The sequence below is a fragment of the Macaca nemestrina genome, chromosome 3, assembly GCF_043159975.1.
Source record: "Macaca nemestrina isolate mMacNem1 chromosome 3, mMacNem.hap1, whole genome shotgun sequence".
In the NCBI taxonomy this organism is placed as follows: domain Eukaryota; kingdom Metazoa; phylum Chordata; class Mammalia; order Primates; family Cercopithecidae; genus Macaca; species Macaca nemestrina.
The window spans coordinates 98,305,404-98,324,645 of NC_092127.1; the positions used below are offsets into that span (position 1 = coordinate 98,305,404).

The window sequence follows — 19,242 nt, forward strand, 5'->3', positions numbered from 1 at the left end:
ACAGAACAAAGAAATTGACAACACATAGATTTTATACCTAAGGGGGGAATATAATTGGCACTCTCTTGCAATAGATTCACATGATCAAGAAATATAAAATACTTATTTTTTAAAAATCTTTTGTACCAAGCGGCTTGACCAGATATACAATAAGGAGTATATGGAAAATCCAGCAAAAGTTGAAGGAAGGGACAAATAGGTATGAAAGAATGATTCTGTTTACGTTGTGTGTTGTAAAATCAGAAAAATTCCACAATGCACCAAAAAAATAATCTTCTAGACAATACTTTGATGTTGAGACAGGAAAAAAATTAATCTTAAGAATAATTCAAATCTTAAAAATTTAAAATCATTTTCTAAAGCATTAAGGGCAAAATGATACCAAAAACTAATAAATTAATGCAGGTTAATAACATTTTGCATTTGAAAAGTGCTTTAACTATTTGAGGCCTAACTCTTAGTTTATTACCAGTTTCTCCTGTAACCACACTTTAATACAGCAGATCAAAGAGCCACCTGAAAATCCGTAGGAATTAGATTTACTGGATGCAGAAAGTGACCACTTTAGTAGCAAATAGCCACAATGTTACATGCACTTTTTTTTTTTTCACTGACTCATTTAAGCTTTACCACATTACATGAAGTAGATACTATTATTACCGTTGCACTGCAGATGAGAAAACTGAAGAAATGAGAGGTTATGTAACTTTTAACTTACCCAAGGTCATGCAAATAATCCATGATGAAAAGTTGGGCGTTAAACCATCCAGTGCAGCTCTTAAGGGCCTGCACTTAATTATTAACCTGTGCTGACTCTTTTCAAGAGACGTCATCCCCTTCAAACTAAGTCTAGAAATGGTCTTAATATGCTCTGCCAACCTAAAAGCAATTTCATAGTTCTAATAAGCAAAAGCCTCCTCACACATGTTTTTTGAGTATTGACTACAAACATGATAAAAACTGTAAATTTTGGGGAGAAGGGGAACCATTAATAATGATGCAAGAATGACTTTGAGAACAGGAATTGTCTTGGACAAACCAGAATACAGTTACTCTAATCATGGGGGTTCTTTGAATGACCCACTCCCTTTGCATTAATTCCCTGAGAATCCCTGCCTGTACCCTACCAGTGAACTGCATCCTTCTTATCCATCTCTTTCCAGAGGGAGATATTTTTCCTGATATTTGTTGCGGGAAGTCAGGGACCCCGAACAGAGGGACCGGCTGAAGCCGCAGCAGAAGAACATAAATTGTGAAGATTTCATGGACATTTATTAGTTCCCCAAATTAATACTTTTATAATTTCTTATGCCTGTCTTTACTCTAATCTCTGAACATAAATTGTGAGGATTTCATGGACACTTATCACTTCCCCAATCAATACCCTTGTGTTTTCCTATGCCTGTCTTTACTTTAATCACTTAATCCTGTCATCTTCTTCGTAAACTGAGGAGGATGAATGTCGCCTCAGGACCCTGTGATTGTATCAACTGCACAAATTGTTTGTAGAGCATGTGTGTTTGAACAATATGAAATCTGGGCATCTTAAAAAAAGAACAGGATAACAGCGATGTTCAGGGAACAAGAGAGGTAACTTTGAACTGTCCTCCGGTGAGCCGGATGGAACAGAGCTATATTTCTCCTCTTTCATAAGCAAATAGGATAAATATTGCTGAATTATTTTTCTCAGCAAGGGACATCCCTGAGAAAGAGAATGCGCCCTGAAGGTACGCCTATAAACGCCCCTTTGGAAGTGTGTGCTGTCTTTTGTGGTCGAAGCCAAAGGGATGAAATAAGTCCGGCTCTCCTGTAGCGCTCCCAGGCTTATTAGGACAAGGAAAATTCCCGCCTAATAAATTTTGGTCAGACAGGTTGTCTGCTCTCAAACACTGTTTTCTGGGTTTCCTCAAACCCTGTTTCCTGTCAAAATGTTATCAATTACAATGTGTGCCGGAAACTTCATTAGCAATTTTAATTTCGCCTCATCTGGTGGTCCTGTGATCTCCCCTGCCTCCATTTGCTTTGTGATATTTTATCACCTTGTGAAGTATGTGATCTCTGTGATCCACACCCTATTCATGCACTCCCTCCCCTTTTGAAAATCTCTAATAAAAACTTGCTGGTTTTACAGCTCAGGGAACATCACGGATCCTGCCGACATGTGATGTCTCCCCCAGACACCCAGCTTTAAATTTCTCTCTCTTGTGCTCTTTCCCTTTATTTCTCAATCCAGCCCAGACACTTAGGAAATAGAAAAGAACCCACGTAAACCACGGGAGCGGGTTCTCTGGTTAGACATTGAGCCCATTTCTTACTATTTCCTACTTTGTTTTCTGATGGTTCTCTGTGATGATCAGACACATCAGGTCAATTACTACAGTCTCTTTTCAGTACATCCAAACCCATGCCCTATTAAGCATTCCCAAATTTCCTCCTCCTTCCCTTTCTGACTCCAATGATGACTACATTAGACTGGTTTCCTGTATAATCCAGATGTTGCTTCATCCCTAAACTAATCATTTCTGTACCCATTTCTGCATCTACAGTCCCACTAGTTTCCTATTTATTCTGTCCCTGAGAAGTTCTATAAAATTTCAACAGCAAGAAATAGCCATAGAATCCACCCAATCCAGAAATTAAAATATGAGCATACAAAAACCACTTTGTCTAACTTGTTCTTGACAAAGAAAGAGTAACAATAATTTCAATGAGATTATTAATGTAATAAACAATTGTCATTTTGAAAGACAGAAGAAAATATATGTTTTTGCTTTCAAAATAATTTTGCTTGTTTAAAGATGTTTTGAATAAGAAACTGGTGAGAATAAGCTATGTTGACTAACAAATTAGTACAGTCAAGGCTAATGAGGTGGAGTAATTAACATTTACTGAGCATAAACTAATGCCAAGCTTTGTTTTTTAATGGAAAAAAGAAACAGAGAACACACTAAATAGGTCAATATGCAGGAAACGGGAAATATGAAAGAGACAGCAGAATGTAGATTAAACACAAGAAGTTCCTATTTGTGACTCAGGCCCAAATTCTCATTCATTGGGCAACTTATAAGAATTAACTGAGAAGAGAAACCACATTTTTTCTACTTTGGAGTTCTGCTTATTGTTACAAATAATGAATAAGAATCAGAAACACTTCCAGAGTACCAGGACAACGCTCAGAAGAGGAATAATACAGCTTCACCTTAATTTGTAATGTGAAAAAATTCAACCTAGCTTTTGAAAGTCTATAGAATGGAGAGAAGCACAGGCAAAGAAGAAAACTGCCATAATAACAGTTCTAATATAAAATGTTTCCTGACCCAGACTGTGTCAGGGAAAACATGCAAAAAGCATTGTCTTCTATGTTTGTTTCTACCCTTGCTCCCACATTCCTGCTTTCTTAGGAATGAGTTATCTAAGTCACAAACTAATATTTTAATAAACTTTATTTTTGAGAAGCCATGCCATTCTCAAGCATCTACCTTGGCTACTGAGGTTTTCAGATACTCAGTTTATCTGCCAAAGTGCAGGAAAAGCATCATTTATGACAACTTACTCTAGCTGCTGACTCAGTATCTCTAGGATACAGGTTAAAATCTCAATCAAGACATGTCAGGGCATGGTGTTTTAGAGCTGTAGGGAATCTTAGGTAATCTGCTTTACGTAACTATTATGCAATACATGATACTGTCTACTTGCAATTTTTAGAAGTTTTTTAAGAGATTGAAAATTGTTTTCTGCCTTCTTATTCAGATGCCATTTTACCAGCCTGAAAAAGAATTTACTCTCTGATGAGAAACGCCACAACTGTCAGGAAAATTCACAGTGACTTGCATACAGGGTTATAACTATTTAAAAAAAAAAAAAGAAGAAGAAGCTTTACAGCTTTCATGGATGATGGTGCTTCTTTTTGCAATATAGTATTTTCCCTCTGTTTATATGCTTTAAGCTATATGCATAGGCACTGTAGTGAGGACATAAAATATATGAACTATGAAACATTTTGAATATTGACATTTTAAATTATTTTTTAATACTCATAAAACCTTACTCCAGAATTTGCTGAAATTCAGGGCGGTCTACTTCAGTTCATTAGATACCTAGTGGGAGGATGTAATCACAAAACTAGAAAAATGTGAAACACTCCAGGCTAGACATCTTAGGCTAATCATAATGTAGGAAAGTTCTTCAAGGATTTGAGCACACAGCACTTCATAAATAGTACTGCTACCAATTAATTTCTCTAAAATGAAGATTACAGATTTCCCATGGTGAAATTAATGTCATAGAGGTAACGTCTTTTGTATCAGAAAATGGTTATTTTGTCGCCTTTCTAATTCTGAATTAAGATACAACCTTTCTCCTCATTCTTCTCCACCCACATACATTTAATATTAGATATTGGTAGAACTATTTAAAATTTTTCTCTCTACTAAAATAAAGGATTCTCTTATTTACTAAAATAAATAATTGATGTTCATTTTAACAGCAGATTTAATAAAACAATAAATTGCAAGTTACTAAAGTAGCAGATATCAAAAGAATGCTATGAAGTAAATGCTACATTATATGGATTATATAATGTATATTGTATTATATTTACTTGATTATATTTTTATAATTATACAATGTTACATTATTACATTAATTTATTACAATTAATGTCGATCCCATCTACTAACTTAGAGACCGGAATATTGGCTACTGACTAAAAGATGAGAGAATAAAGATACCATTCATGTATCAATTCTTCATACTTCCCTTTGGGGGAACCATTTTCTTTCTCTTCTAGTGTCTCCATCTGATATTTTAAAGTATGAACTTCTACCCTTTTAGAAGAATGTACTTAATAGTAGAAAACAGTGCATTCAATTTACTTATTTTAAAAATTTATTTTAATTATTAGACAACTGAATTAAATTATACAACTGAAATATTTTAAAATAAATACAATAAGAAAGCTTCCAGGGTAACTTCCATTCTAATAATAAAAAAATTCCATTAAGATCCCATTCACTAAAAAAAAGTACTCATATTCTTATATTTTAAAAACATCTTAGTTTATAGCATTAATTTTCTTATGTAGGCTTATAAGGGATATATGACATTACTATGTTAATGTTTAGAAGTCTTCCTTTAAATTTTGATAGATTAAAAAGATCAGTTTTTTTCTTTTTTATGTCAAATTGCTTAAATTAATAAGAATAAACAGTAAAGTATACTGGATAGCTACTCAGTGCTAGAAATTATGCAGGGCATTTTAGTATGCAATTTCTGTACTCCTTGATAATTCTAAAAAAACTAAGCACCAAATATCATTATCTGGGATTTATCCTCAAATCTATCCTCTCATTGCTTTAAACATTATCTCATATAATATCATCCTTTCTCATGGTTACAACTACTTCTGATACATTGATAACTAAAAATTTATGCCTCTGTAATTCTCTGCTGAGTTTCAGATTTGCAATCCAAATATCTAGCAGCTATCGCAACTAAGATGTCCCATGGGCCTCTCAATTTTAGTACATACGAGTACGAACTCACTTTTCCAAAACTATTCTTTTAAACTCTTCCAGTGTCTCAGAATATTACACTGCTGTCTCATGATTTTTTACACTTATTTTACATTGTATAATCAACATAGACTTTCCTAATATTTAGTATTTGCTTGTATTCAGTCATTGCACTAAGTACTTCAAAACCATTTTGTTTAACACAGTAATATGATGAAGTAGGCATTATAATCTCCATTTTACAGATTAAGAAATAGGTTAGGAAAGGAATTTGTAGAGGGATGCACAGCAAATGACAGAAAAGCCAAGATTTTGATCCTATCTAACCAAGCAAAACAAAGGGACATAAAATGTATTGGGAATAATAAGAAAGTAATATTTGTAATTATGGGTAAAGGAAATATTCAAAAAACATTTTTAGTCTGCTGCTAGAGTGCCTCTTAGTGACCATATATTTTGGTTTTCGTTAATTTTGATAGAAAGATAAATATATACTTAGAAGAAAAATAATCACAAATTATTTAAAGCTGACAAATTCCAGAAATAAAAATTATAATTAGAAAAGCATATTATTCCATTTTTATCGTTAACTGAATGTGAGTCATCTATAATACTGTTTTTCCTTTATTTTTGGCCTCATATGCTTTGATTGCTTCTTAATATGACAGCAATTTTTACAATATTTTTTTATAAAGATCAGTGTGGCCTCCGATTTGGTTGATTAAATTTTGTTTTTATTATTACTGGTAGAAAAAAAGTATTTTTCAGCTTCAACTGATCACTGCAAATGCCACACTGGTACATTTTTGCTCAGTGAGGCTACTCGTTTCTTGAGAAAAACAGGGGCCAAGTGGCCAAGCAGTTTTGTTGTGATGGTTTAGACCAGGGAACAGAACAACATCTGATTCAGATCGTTCTCCTTGAAGTCAAAGTTAGGAGATGAACACTTGATTAAGTCCACCAGAAGAATGTTCCCTCTGAGGGTTCTGAGGGACATGAAGGTAGTCGGGGCATCCAAGACTCCACCCAGTCCAGGGTTCAAATCAGGACTAATGTGAGCCATACTCTCTAGTGTGTGGATGTGGTTGCTGCTCCATATCACAACTTCCTAGAAGAAAACCGAGTCTTGGAAGGGATAGGTATAGGTGAAGGTTCATGAACTTAAACTTCATTTATTTTCATAGTAAATTCACCTTTGCTAGTATTCTTAGCAATTGAATTGGGGATTTGTCCATATGTCTTAATTATGTACCAGAAACTTCAGGAGTGAGTCAGAGAGGGCAGCAGGGGGAAAAGGTGACTCTCAAAGCAAAGCTTGTGAGTCAAGGAAGCTCAGCAGAGTATGCATCCACTCATCCATTCTAAGCTTGTTTTTTGTTTTTCTAATAAAAAAGCTTTTGCGCAGTTTGTGACATTTGACTAATACGTTCATTAGGACACCAGACCCAAAGGTTAGTTTGATCAAAATTTCTGTTCTGTGTGCACACTGATCAGGCTTTTTGTTGTTATTATTAAAAAGATCAGGGAATGTGGGGCATGGATGTGGATGGACAGAAGTCCTTGTCAACTTTATTTGTACCTAAGAATTTTTTACCCAACAGTATCATACAATTTGTACATATATCAGAAATCCCACGCCAGGTCTGAACAGAAGTCAAACTATCTCAAAATGTTGGAAATGCTACCAAAATGAGAATATTTTCCCCAAATCCTGACTTAACCTTAAGTCATATACAAGAGTATCAGTTTCACAAAGCAGAGTCTCTATCCTTGTGTTCTAGACTTAATTAAGTAGAGTCACTAGAAACGAGCAAACATGCACTGGTATGCCCCAGACCTTGTGCTGTCCACAATAAGGCAAACATTTCACAATGGCATGAGATTCTGTAGACTGCAGCAAAAGTCTCCCAGATGTCTTGCATAGAATAAAACAATCTGGTATAATTTATTTCAACTTGGCAAAATTAAAACTATATTCCAGTTGGATATACCTCTCTGGGAAAATCCAGTTTCCCTAAGCTGTCATCTTGGATGAAAATTCCAGGTGCTATTGAACAAAGCATTAGATGTTATCAATGATGCATGAAAAAAGAAAAAAAAAAATGTCTTGCAACCAGATTTAAATAAAATACGCTCAGGGGGCAAATCCCATGTATGAACAATACACAGTGATTCTAAACATATAGCTGAACTGAGATGAGAGCCTTGCAGGTTGGTCTCATGGCTCCATGGTAATAAATACTGTACACAGTAAAAGAGGCCTTAAATATGAAGTGGCAAAAACGTCTGATATCACTGCATTTAGAAGCTCAAATATGAAGCTGTAAGCAATTGTATCAGTTTGGTAAAAAGGTAAAACTATTTATTTATTTTATTTTATTTTATCTTGAGATAGAGTCTCACTCTGTCGCCCAGGCTGGAGTGCAGTGGTGCGATCTCAGCTCACTGCAAGCTCTGCCTCCTGGGTTCACGCCATTCTCCTGCTTCAGCCTCCCCAGTAGCTGGGACTACAGGCGCCCGCCACCATGCCTGGCTAATTTTTTTGTACTTTTAGTAGACACGGGGTTTCACCATGTTAGCCAGGATGGTCTTGATATCCTGATCTCGTGATCCGCCCGCCTCGGGCTCTCAAAGTGCTGGGATTACAGGTGTGAGCCACTGCGCCCAGCCAGAAAAAGGTAAAACTAAAAGCCCAAGAATAAATGTTGGTAGATGCAAATGAAAAACATACTTTAAAATAAAATAAAATAAATATTAGAAACATTCAAAAAGTCAAGTTAACTACAGACATCATTTTGTTTTGTTTTTTAAGGAAACTTGAGTTGCTTTAAGTAACTTCCAATTTCTGGAAGGGTCAATAATTGTAAGAATTCTGTACAAGAAAAAGAAAATAAGAACATGCTTACAGATCTTATTTTGCCATATTATTTCCTTTGAATCCCCATTTTATTGTTGCCCTTTCCATTACATGGGATGTATACATCAGGTGTTAAAAGGTACAATACAATCTGCAACTGAGAACCACTTTCTGTAACTGAACACTCAAAGAAATTACACTGAACACAGCATTGGCGGTATTTTTTTGAAAATTGATTAAAACGGGTATAAATTTATTAATACTACTAAATCATATCTAATATTTGATAGTATAAGATTTAATACAGCTGTATGATACAATTATACAAAATACAGACATAGTTCTTAATTTGTGTCAGTGATAAACACCTGAGAACTGTTTACTACTACTCTTAGAATAGAATTATTATTTTTTTCTCTCTGCACCATAAATAGCTAAGGAATTTCAACAGGATGAGGGAGATTGTACTGAAACTATTAAATCAAGTAGCATCTAGCATCGATGTGGTGTTTATTACCAATTCTTTATTCAACTTACTGAGATGCTAATATTTGATTTACCCTTTGAGAATGAGGTGTGGAATCCTAATAACTTTTAAAAAGTTTCTTTTAGCAAGAGATAAATTATTCACTTTGGATTTTATCCTGATTATTAAAAATCACCTTGTGAGTACTAGGAAGGAAAAAAGGCTTGAGGCTTCCATGAGGGCTGATTGCAGGACTCTTACAGAGGACTGCCTTTAAACTGTAAAAATACACACAAATTCATTTAAAGTTGCACACATCAAACTTCTCTTAGTCCATTTTCTGTTGCTATAACAGAATACTGAAGACTGGGTAATTCATAAGGAAGTTTATGTAGCTCATGGTTTTGGAGACTGAAAAGTCCCAGAGTATGGCACTGGCATCTGGTATGCATCACCCCATGGTGGAAGGCCAGAAAGCAGAAGCAAACAGAGCAGACAAAGAGAGGCACCAGGGGCTGGATGAGCTTTATAATAACCCACTCTCCAATTTAATAACCCATTCCCAGTAATGACATTAATCCATTCATGAGGGTGGAGACCAACTCTCGGGAGTAGGGTAGGCCTCAGCTCCCAAAAAAGTTGCACTGGGGATTAAGTTTTCAACACAACCAACTTCTGGGGACATATTCAAGCCACAGCAAAAGGGTCTGTTTGTTTAATTGAGAAATTACAAATGTATTTTGTCTACTAATAATAACACATTCATTTATTCATTAAATATTTGAGTACTAGTGGGTCATGAACCATTTTATACACTGGCTCTTAGGGGACTGGCTGGTAGTGAACAAATGAAATGTATTTATAGGTGTGCACAAATGCCTCATAAGTCTTTTATTATTGCTAAAACAAGAAAGACCCAAGGAACAAGCATAATAAGATGGTCATCTGTGGGCTCCATAACTTCAGAGGCTATTTGGCATTGTCCTTCTGTTAGAGAAATGGAAGTAGCCCTGCTATGGTTTGAATGTTTGTGTCTCCTCCAAAATTTATGTTGAAACTTAATCTTCAATGCAACTCTATTAAGAGGTGAGGCATTTAGGATGTGATCAGGCCATGAAGGATCTGCCATCATGGACAAGACTAATCCCTTATAAAAAGGCTGGAGAAAATGAGTTAGGCTCCTTTTCTTCATCCTTTCTTCCATTTGAGGACACAGCGCAGCAACAAGGTGTCATCTTGGAAGCAGAGAAAAAGCCCTCACCAGACACAGAACCTGCCAGTTTCTTGATCTTGGACTTCCCAGCTTCCAAAACTGTGAGAATTAAGTTTCTATTATTTATAAATTACCCAGTCTCAAGTCTTTTGTTACGGCTGCATAGAAAATTAAGATAAGCCCATTAGGTTATTTGAAAAGCCCTGAATAACAAAAGACCATTGTCTTTGAAGTAACACCAATTGCTTAATATCTTCCTGCTCTATCACAGATGACTATAAATAGGATAAAATATATTGATTATCAATAGATTTGGTTCTTTCCATTTATGCATAGAAAATATATTCTTTACAAAAGTAAGTTTAGTAATTTTTCTATGGAAGAACACTATAAATAATGTTGCAATTTTATTGTTCCATAATATTCTTTTTAAGAAGTACACACCATTTAGTTCTAGAAGGACAAATCTATAAAGTGTTGACAAAGAATGGCCTTGTCAGCATCCTTTGGTGTGAATTTTTAATTGTCAAATGTTTCTAATTAAAATAAGAGTATGGAAAATTTCTGCAGATTTTAAACTGACAAAAGAAATACTGATCATTTGCTTAATGACTGATATAAAATGTTTCCAAAAAACACTTTTTTTTTAATGGATCTCAAAGATGGTGCACTTTAGTAATCATAGTTTAGTATATATGATAAAAGAAGAATCATCAAACATTAAAAAAAGTCAACTCAAAGCAATGAAGATGCTTAAGTTCCTTAGTTTTCTAAGAAGTAGACATTTTTCTCACACTAGAAAACAAAAGCTTCATTATTTATGTAGCTTGCTCATTCACTGAAGCTCAGAATACTGCCAGATATTTGCTTTTTCATCACATATTCTATCTGTATCTAAATCTATAGCTATATTTGAATATAAGCAACTGAAATAAAGAATTTTCTATTCATTTGCAGATATTCCTACTAGGGAGAGAAAACTTTAAAAATAAATCTATTGAAATTTTATTTTATTTTATTTCAAGAAGGCAATCCATTTAATATATGCTTGTTTTAATAGACAAATGACAAAAGATAACATTACTAGTAAATAGTTACTTATAACACTCAACTAGGAAAAAATGAGTCACATAGTAATACCTGACGCTTGTAAAAAGACTGTCTTGCCCTTTATTCCACTAATCATAGTTTTGAACATTTATTTTAAGAAAGTAGTTAGACATATAAGATATATATGATATATAATTATTAGAAGGCAAGATACAAAACATATAGCCATTATCATTTCAGCTATATAAAAATTGGAGGAGGGAGAGACATATGAACATATCAAAAAGGTTATATTGGGATACTGGAATATTAGGTAACATAATTTTCTCCTCTTCTGCTATTAGATAACTTACATTTTAAAAGGTTTCAAAAATATAGTCTAAACTAAAATTTACCTAATATTTAGTCAAGGATATTATTTTGTGGGGAAAAAACCCTTCAAAATGATATGCAAATAATGAACATTCTTTAAGCAGCATTAATCGTTGAGATAATGACAGTCATGTTTGTAAAGTTTCAAGGATGAAATGCAGTGCTATTCATCTAATCTTAAGTTCAATTACATCAGATGGATGGCATTAAACTTGCCAAGTATCTGCCTTTTGCAACATATTGTAGGTAACTCAAACAAATTATTTAGCCAATCTTGAGCAGTGTAATAGGCATATTGTCATCTTCCTAGCAGGTTATCAATGGCATATTTGCTAAAACAAATATGCCTTTTGTGGCAAAGTTCAGAGGAGGAAAAAATATATAAATGCTCATCAATGGAAATTATGTAATGATACAGTTTTGTTAAATGACAGATTATAACAAGATAGGCTATGCAATCCAATATCTCAGTGTGCAAAATGATAGAAAACAATGAATACAGTACCTATTATTCTTCATTGAAAAAGTCAAATCCACTAAGAAATAAAAATCAATAATCAAATGCCTTTTCAAATATTCAACTCTACCTTCCTTTCTCCATAATGGTATCTCTCTGCATATCACGCATAAATCAGTCAGTCTTCAGCAAAGGCAGTGTAGGACCACACTGACGCATACCTTAGTATGCGCAAACCCTCCTGCTGCTTGTTAGCTAATGAGATAGTTCATTAATTGTGCTGAACCTCAGTGGCCCTGTTTGTAATATATTGGGACTGACAGCAAAACCAACATAATACCCAGAATTGTTGGGAAGTGAAATACAGCCTGAGCAAATGATTACAGATTAACATGAAAAAGACAGTGGGAAGGGAGTTTATATGGATGGGATATCTGTTATATTGGTGTTAGATATAATTCACTCCTCAGCATTTATTATTAAAATACACATGTCACTTTTTAAATGGTAATTTAGTGTTACTACCAAAGTTGTTTGCTCATAGACCAAGGACAATTAACAAAAGTTATACAATAGAGAAAAAAGGAAGAGTGTGTTTGCAGCCTCAAATCTTTAGGAACTTTACTGATTCAAGTTCATCTTGGTTGGTTGTGTAATAAACCAAAAATAGACTAGGGATTGGGAATTTAGTAAAACAAAAATATGTACAGTTGTGTCTGTGTCAATTAGAAGAATTTTAAGGATCTCTCTTTCCAAAGCAACAAAGTTCCATGAACTTAAATAGCTCAGAAATCCCCAAAACCATCAAATTGACTGGTCTCTATTTGCTTTGTTCCTGTCAGTCTCATACTCCACAAGTCTGTGTATGCTACTAACAGTGGGAAATAATTTGAGTGAAGGAACTTTACACTGAAGCACTTTTTGCTTCTCCATAGCAAACATGGTAAAATTTAATTTGTATATGCTTAGATTCTTTAAATGACATTCTGTAGCTTTGAGAAATTTATTTAACATCTTTGAGCCTTAGTTTCCTCAATATAAAAGAAAACAGTATGGCCAAGGGTGAGGTAAGATACATAAGTAAATGGCATAGCATAATATTGACATATAGTATGAGCAATTATTTGCTTCATATACTTCTCAACATTTTATGCTGTTACAGGTAGTTAAGCATGAGCAGTGCAGGAGAGGGCTCTCCTCCACTCACTAGAAATGTTCGGTGATGGTTTGGCAATTATCGCACTACCTCTCTAGAAATGATAATTTGGCTTCCAGGGAGAGAATCTCCTGATGGTCCACACATGATAACATTAGAAATGTTAATTGAATGTAGGCCTCAGGGAGAAGCGGCTTCTTGGGGATGAGTGTTAAGAGGCCAAATGGCGAAGTGTGATGTTTCAAGGACACATACCACTGGAGAAAGGAAGGAAGCCTCAGATAGGCATGCATATAACTCCCTAAATGCACTGCATGAGCTCAATTCCAAAAGGTAAGGAAAGCACTGCACATGCAGGAAGTCCACCCTAAGGAAAGAATTATGGGAAAGAGGCCAGTCTATACAGTTATAGGATCAAGGTTAAAGATCTCTTTTTTGCTGTCATCTACTCTCTCGCAGACCTTCAGGTGTGCACTCGGGTCTCTTCCAAGCACATTTTCCATTCTTTCATGTTCTAAAGACTTTCTAAAGAAACTTCCACTCCTGCTCTGAAACTTGTCTCATTCTCTTTGTCTGCTTTATGCCCCTGAGTCAAATTCTTTCTGAGGCAGCAAGGACTGAATTTGCTATGGACCCATACAGAAAGGCTGCTGGTAACTCATGGTAACTTGGATCTCTACCACTACTTACAATACTTTCATCAATATAGGTTCTGAACATGTTTTGCATTTTACATCTATTTTTATTCTTTCATTTGTACTTATGTTTTAGTGTAGCTGTTTTTTCCTCCAGTCTCATTAACTTCCTACCCATAGCCATTTTCTATTATGAATTGTTCATGTTATAAACCATTCTATCTAAAAAATCAACCTTTTAAGAGGGGCTTCAAATTGTATTATTTCATTAAGATGTTTTTCTGGTGAAATGAAGAGAAGCAGATGATATTAGCACTTCCTAAATTCTTGAAAAGTTTTCATGGTTTTGTTGAACGTTGTTTCCTTAGTGTTTCTTTGTTTTCTAGACTATTTTAGATTAGAATCAATTTTAACTTTATCTTTTTACTTCCATAATTTCTCTTGATTACTTGTCTTTGGATCATTTCATAGCTCTGTTTTCCTCCACTTATTTTCTTGCTGTTATTTATGGTGATACCATTTTGTATTTAAGTTTCCTAGGTGACATCCCCACATGCTTGTTTGGCATCTAGCGGTTCCTCCAGGAAATTATGTAACTAAACTCACAGTCTTTCTTTCCCCTTTCATTTCTATCTTTCATCTATATAATTTAATAATGTGACACTGTCTTGCTTTATTCTCTAAAAGTTCTCCTAACAAATGTAAGACCAAAAAATACAATATACATTTTATTCTAAATATTTACTAATTGCCTACTTTGTTAGATGCTAAGGCTATAGGAGAATAAGGCCCCCATCATTAAGGAGCTCACCAATGAGAGAGAAAAACAAGTAACAGTAAAGCCACATTTGAAGGTAAAAGGGGACACACAGGAAACACTTCAGCTCAAGCTTCTTAGTGGGGATTACAACTGGTAAAATCCTTCTTTTTATTCCTTACAAAAACTATGTAATAGTCCTAGGAATAGCTCAAAGAATTGTAAAGTGAGATGAAACTAAATTTTTAAAATCAATCTCCAGCCCATTCATTCTTGTTTTGTTCATCCACTGAGTAAAATATTTCATCAGAAGTCATGAGATATTTCTTGCTGTTTGGATTTAGTGCTTCTCCTCATTTTTGACCATTCTCTCACTCTGTATTTGGCTGACTATGGGAGATTTCTTAGTGATATGAAAAAAACTTATGGATAAGTATGTAGATATTGCATTCACATGTCATAAAAATGTAAAGATATATTTTAAGTCACTAAAAAAATTTGATTTCTCAGCTGAAAGACTTCAGAAAATGCAACTTCAAAATATGCCACTTTGGTATTGCTAATCACTTCAAATTCAGGGCACTTGAGGTATGGTGGATACAGGCAGACATTTTCTCGGAGCTCCCCTTATCCGGCTAAAGACAGAGCCTCCGAAAGTAATACAGCTGTTGCCAATCTTCTCCCCGAGGGCTGCATCAACCAGAGAAGATTAACTCTTACCACAGGAGACGAAGACAAAAAGTCAGCACCACACACAGACCAACTTTGTCATAAACCACCATGTATTATTCTGAGGGCCCATTCATTTTTCCCATTTACTCTCCTATAAATTGCCTACATCCCCTTCCCCCTTGGCCCTATAAAGATGGTATATAAGAATTATAAATCTTACTTGGTTTTAGCATGTTCACTTGTCTTTCTTGCAATGTCCTGGTGCACATGATAAATTTGTGTAACTATTTTCCTATTAATCTGCCCGTTGTCGGATTATTTAACAGACTCAATTATTAAACTCTCAGAGGGCAAAAGAAAATTCTTCCCTCCCCTATGCAGCTTTTAGATAAGATACTCAAATTGTTCTCTTTTCATCTCTCTGATAATGCTGTCATGATTTTACAAGTAATAATGTGTTTAGCTCAAATATAAAGAGTGTCCATGAAATAGGACATGGTTACTAAAATGACATTAAATGTGTCTGTGATGCCCTATACCCTTTTTGATGAAAGCCACCATTCTCACTTCCAAGGCTGGGAGAAGTGGCTGTACGTGATTCCTCTAAAATAAATTTTTCTGTTTTGTTATCATTACTCAGTGTAATGCCTGTAGGGCATAGTTAAATTGCTATCCCACCTTGACTCTCCTAAACTTTAAGAACAGGAGGTCTGTGGTCAGAAGTTCCCAACCTGACCAGACCAGTTGAAACCAGTGGTATCCAAGATGGCAGCTCACTTGACCTCTGAAGAAACTCTAACTTTATTGTAATCTAATTTCCATGCTAAATGAAAGTCCTATCAGTGCCATGACAGTTAATCATCATGATAATGACCAGAGGAAACCATAAAAGGAAGGCAACACTCCGGTTCTGAGATTTTCTCTGCCCATTCCCCCAAAATACATGGATATTCTTCCCCTTGTTTTTAATGCTCAACACGTTGATTAAAGTAGCCCTCTATCTGTGACTTTCCAGCTCTCAGGAGCTGAGAAGTTCATTTGTGAGCTGTGCTCCCGCTTCTCAATTCCATGGCCATCAAATAAAGCCTGAACTGCTTGAGGCTCATTTTCAGTTTCACATAATGGCTTTGCAACACTGAACAGGGAAAGACCCCCCCCCAATTTTCTGGGGAACTGGCTTTGCCAGTAACACTATCATGGAGTTTCTGCCCTGACCACCCAAGTCTGACTGCTACTACCAGACGAATGGTAACCAATCCATAAATAGTAGCTATTATTTTTATTTTGGTATTGACATGTAGCAAAAGTGAACTGTGTTATCCTATTTCATAGCACTAATATGTTCGTAATCTCTCTGTAATTTATAAATCTGTTTCATGTAATAGGGAAAACAACATGTGCATGGAGTCGGACAGATTTTCCTCTCAATCTTAACTATCATGTATTACCCAGAATTAAACAAATCACATAATTCTCCTGAATTTCAGTTTATTATGAATGAACTGGGAGTAATAATATTTATTTCTCAATTGTATTATAAAAAGTAAAGGCAACAATAAACCTAAAGCATTCACAGTACCTGTCAAAGGTTAGGAGCTCAGTAGCTAGTGGCTATTGTTATTAAAATTATGTAAGCCTATTTCCCTTTGCTTCCTTGAGGACAGACACCACTCCAATCCTTCATCATGTTAACACTTGCTCCAGTCAAAGTCTCTGGCTCAGACTGACTTTCAAATTTTTAAACATACTTTATTGTAAAGTAGATCATTACATGGTTATTTATATACATACTGTTAAATAAAGGAAGAGGCCATTGTTTTGAACTGAGCTTGTGTACTAGACTCAAAAAGACTGAACCAAAATGGAGTCATTCATGTTAAGATTTCATATCATCAAACTGAAGGTAACTTATTTTTCTGTCCTTCCAAGAAATCATGCAGAAGTGATAGCCAAATCCCAAACATGCTAGTTTTATTGGGCATAAAAAGGAAGTTTCCTCCACTTTAACTCTTACAAGGAAAGTAACATGAAGTAACCTGATGTTAAACAATCCACTTTTTTTTTTTTAAATCCTTTTAAGTTCTAGGGTACACGTGCACAATGTACAGGTTTGTTACATATGTATACATATGCCATGTTGGTGTGCTGCACCCATTAACTCGTCATTTACAGTAGGTATATCTCCTAATGCTATCCATACCCCTTACTCCCTCCCCACAATAGGACCCAGTATGTGATGTTCCCCTTCCTGTGTCCAAGTGATCTCATTGCTCAATTCCCACCTGTGAGTGAGAAGATGCAGTATATGGTTTTCTGTTCTTGCGATAGTTTGCTGAGAATGATGGTTTCCAGCTGCATCCATGTCCCTACAAAGGACACAAACATCCTTTTTTATGGCTGCATAGTATTCCATGGTATATATATGCCACATTTTCTTAATCCAGTCTGTCGCTGATGGACATTTGGGTTGATTCCAAGTCTTTGCTATTGTGAATAGTGCTGCAATAAACATATGTGTGCATGTGTCTTTATAGCAGCATGACTAATAATCCTTTGGGTATATTCCCAGTAATGGGATGGCTGGGTCTAATGGTATTTCTAGTTCTAGATCCTTGAGGAATCGCCACACCGTTTTCCACAATCGATGAACTAGTTTACAGTCCCACCAACAGTATAAAAGTGTTCCTATTTCTCCGCATTGTCTCCAGCACCTGTTGTTTCCTGATTTTTTAATGATTGCCATTCTAACTGGTGTGAGATGGTATCTCATTGTGGTTTTGATTTGCATTTCTCTGATGGCCAGTGATGATGAACATTTTTTTCATGTGTCTGTTGGCTGTATGAATGTCTTCTTTTGAGAAATGTCTGTTCATATCCTTTGCCCACTTTTTGATGGGGTTGTTTGTTTTTTTCTTGTACATTTGTTTGAGTTCTTTACAGGTTCTGGATATTAGCCTTTTGTCAGATGAGCAGATTGCAAAAATTTTCTCCCATTCTGTAGGTTGCCTGTTCACTCTGATGGTAGTTTCTTTTGCTGTGCAGGAGCTCTTTAGTTTAATTAGATCCCATTTGTCAATTGTGGCTTTTGTTGCCATTGCTTTTGGTGTTTTAGACATGAAATCCTTGCCCATGCCTATGTCCTGAATGGTATTACCTAGGTTTTCTTCTAGGGTTTTTATGGTTTTAGGTCTAACATTTAAGTCTCTAATCCATCTTGAATTGATTTTCATATAAGGAGTAAGGAAAGGATCCAGTTTCAGCTTTCTACTTATGGCTAGCCAATTTTCCCAGCACCATTTATTAAATAGGGAATCCTTTCCCCATTTCTTGTTTTTCTCAGGTTTGTCAAAGATCAGATGGCTGTAGATGTGTGGTATTATTTCTGAGGACTCTGTTCTGTTCCATTGGTCTATGTCTCTGTTTTAGTACCAGTACCATGCTGTTTTGGTTACTGTAGCCTTGTAGTATAGTTTGAAGTCAGGTAGCGTGATGCCTCCAGCTTTGTTCTTTTGGATTAGGATTGTCTTGGCAATGCGGGGTCTTTTTTGGTTCCATATGAACTTTAAAGCAGTTTTTTCCAATTCTGTGAAGAAACTCATTGGTAGCTTAATGGGGATGGCATTGAATCTATAAATTACCTTGGGCAGTATGGCCATTTTTACAATATTGATTCTTCCTATCCATGATCATGGTATGTTCTTCCATTTGTTTGTGTCCTCTTTGATTTCACTGAGCAGTGGTTTGTAGTTCTCCTTGAAGAGGTCCTTTACATCCCTTGTAAGTTGGATTCCTAGATATTTTATTCTCTTTGAAACTATTGGGAATGGAAGTTCATTCATGATTTGGCTCTCCGTTTTTCTGTTACTAGTGTATAAAAATGCTTGTGATTTTTGCATATTGATTTTGTATCCTGAGACATTGCTGAAGTTGCTTATCAGCCTAAGGAGATTTTGGGCTGACACAATAGGGTTTTCTAAATATACAATCATGTCATCTGCAGACAGGGACAATTTGACTTCTTCTTTTCCTAACTGAATACCTTTGATTTCTTTCTCTTGCCTGATTGTCCTAGCCAGAACTTCCAACACTATGTT

The 19,242-nt window shown here is 35.3% G+C and overlaps 1 protein-coding gene across 22 annotated transcripts in view; it reads right to left on the reverse strand.

Annotated features, from left to right (window-relative positions):
- Nucleotides 1–19,242, reverse strand: part of LOC105479621 (coiled-coil serine rich protein 1) — a 1,449,255-nt gene that overhangs the window by 733,405 nt on the left and 696,608 nt on the right. The window lies entirely within an intron of this gene.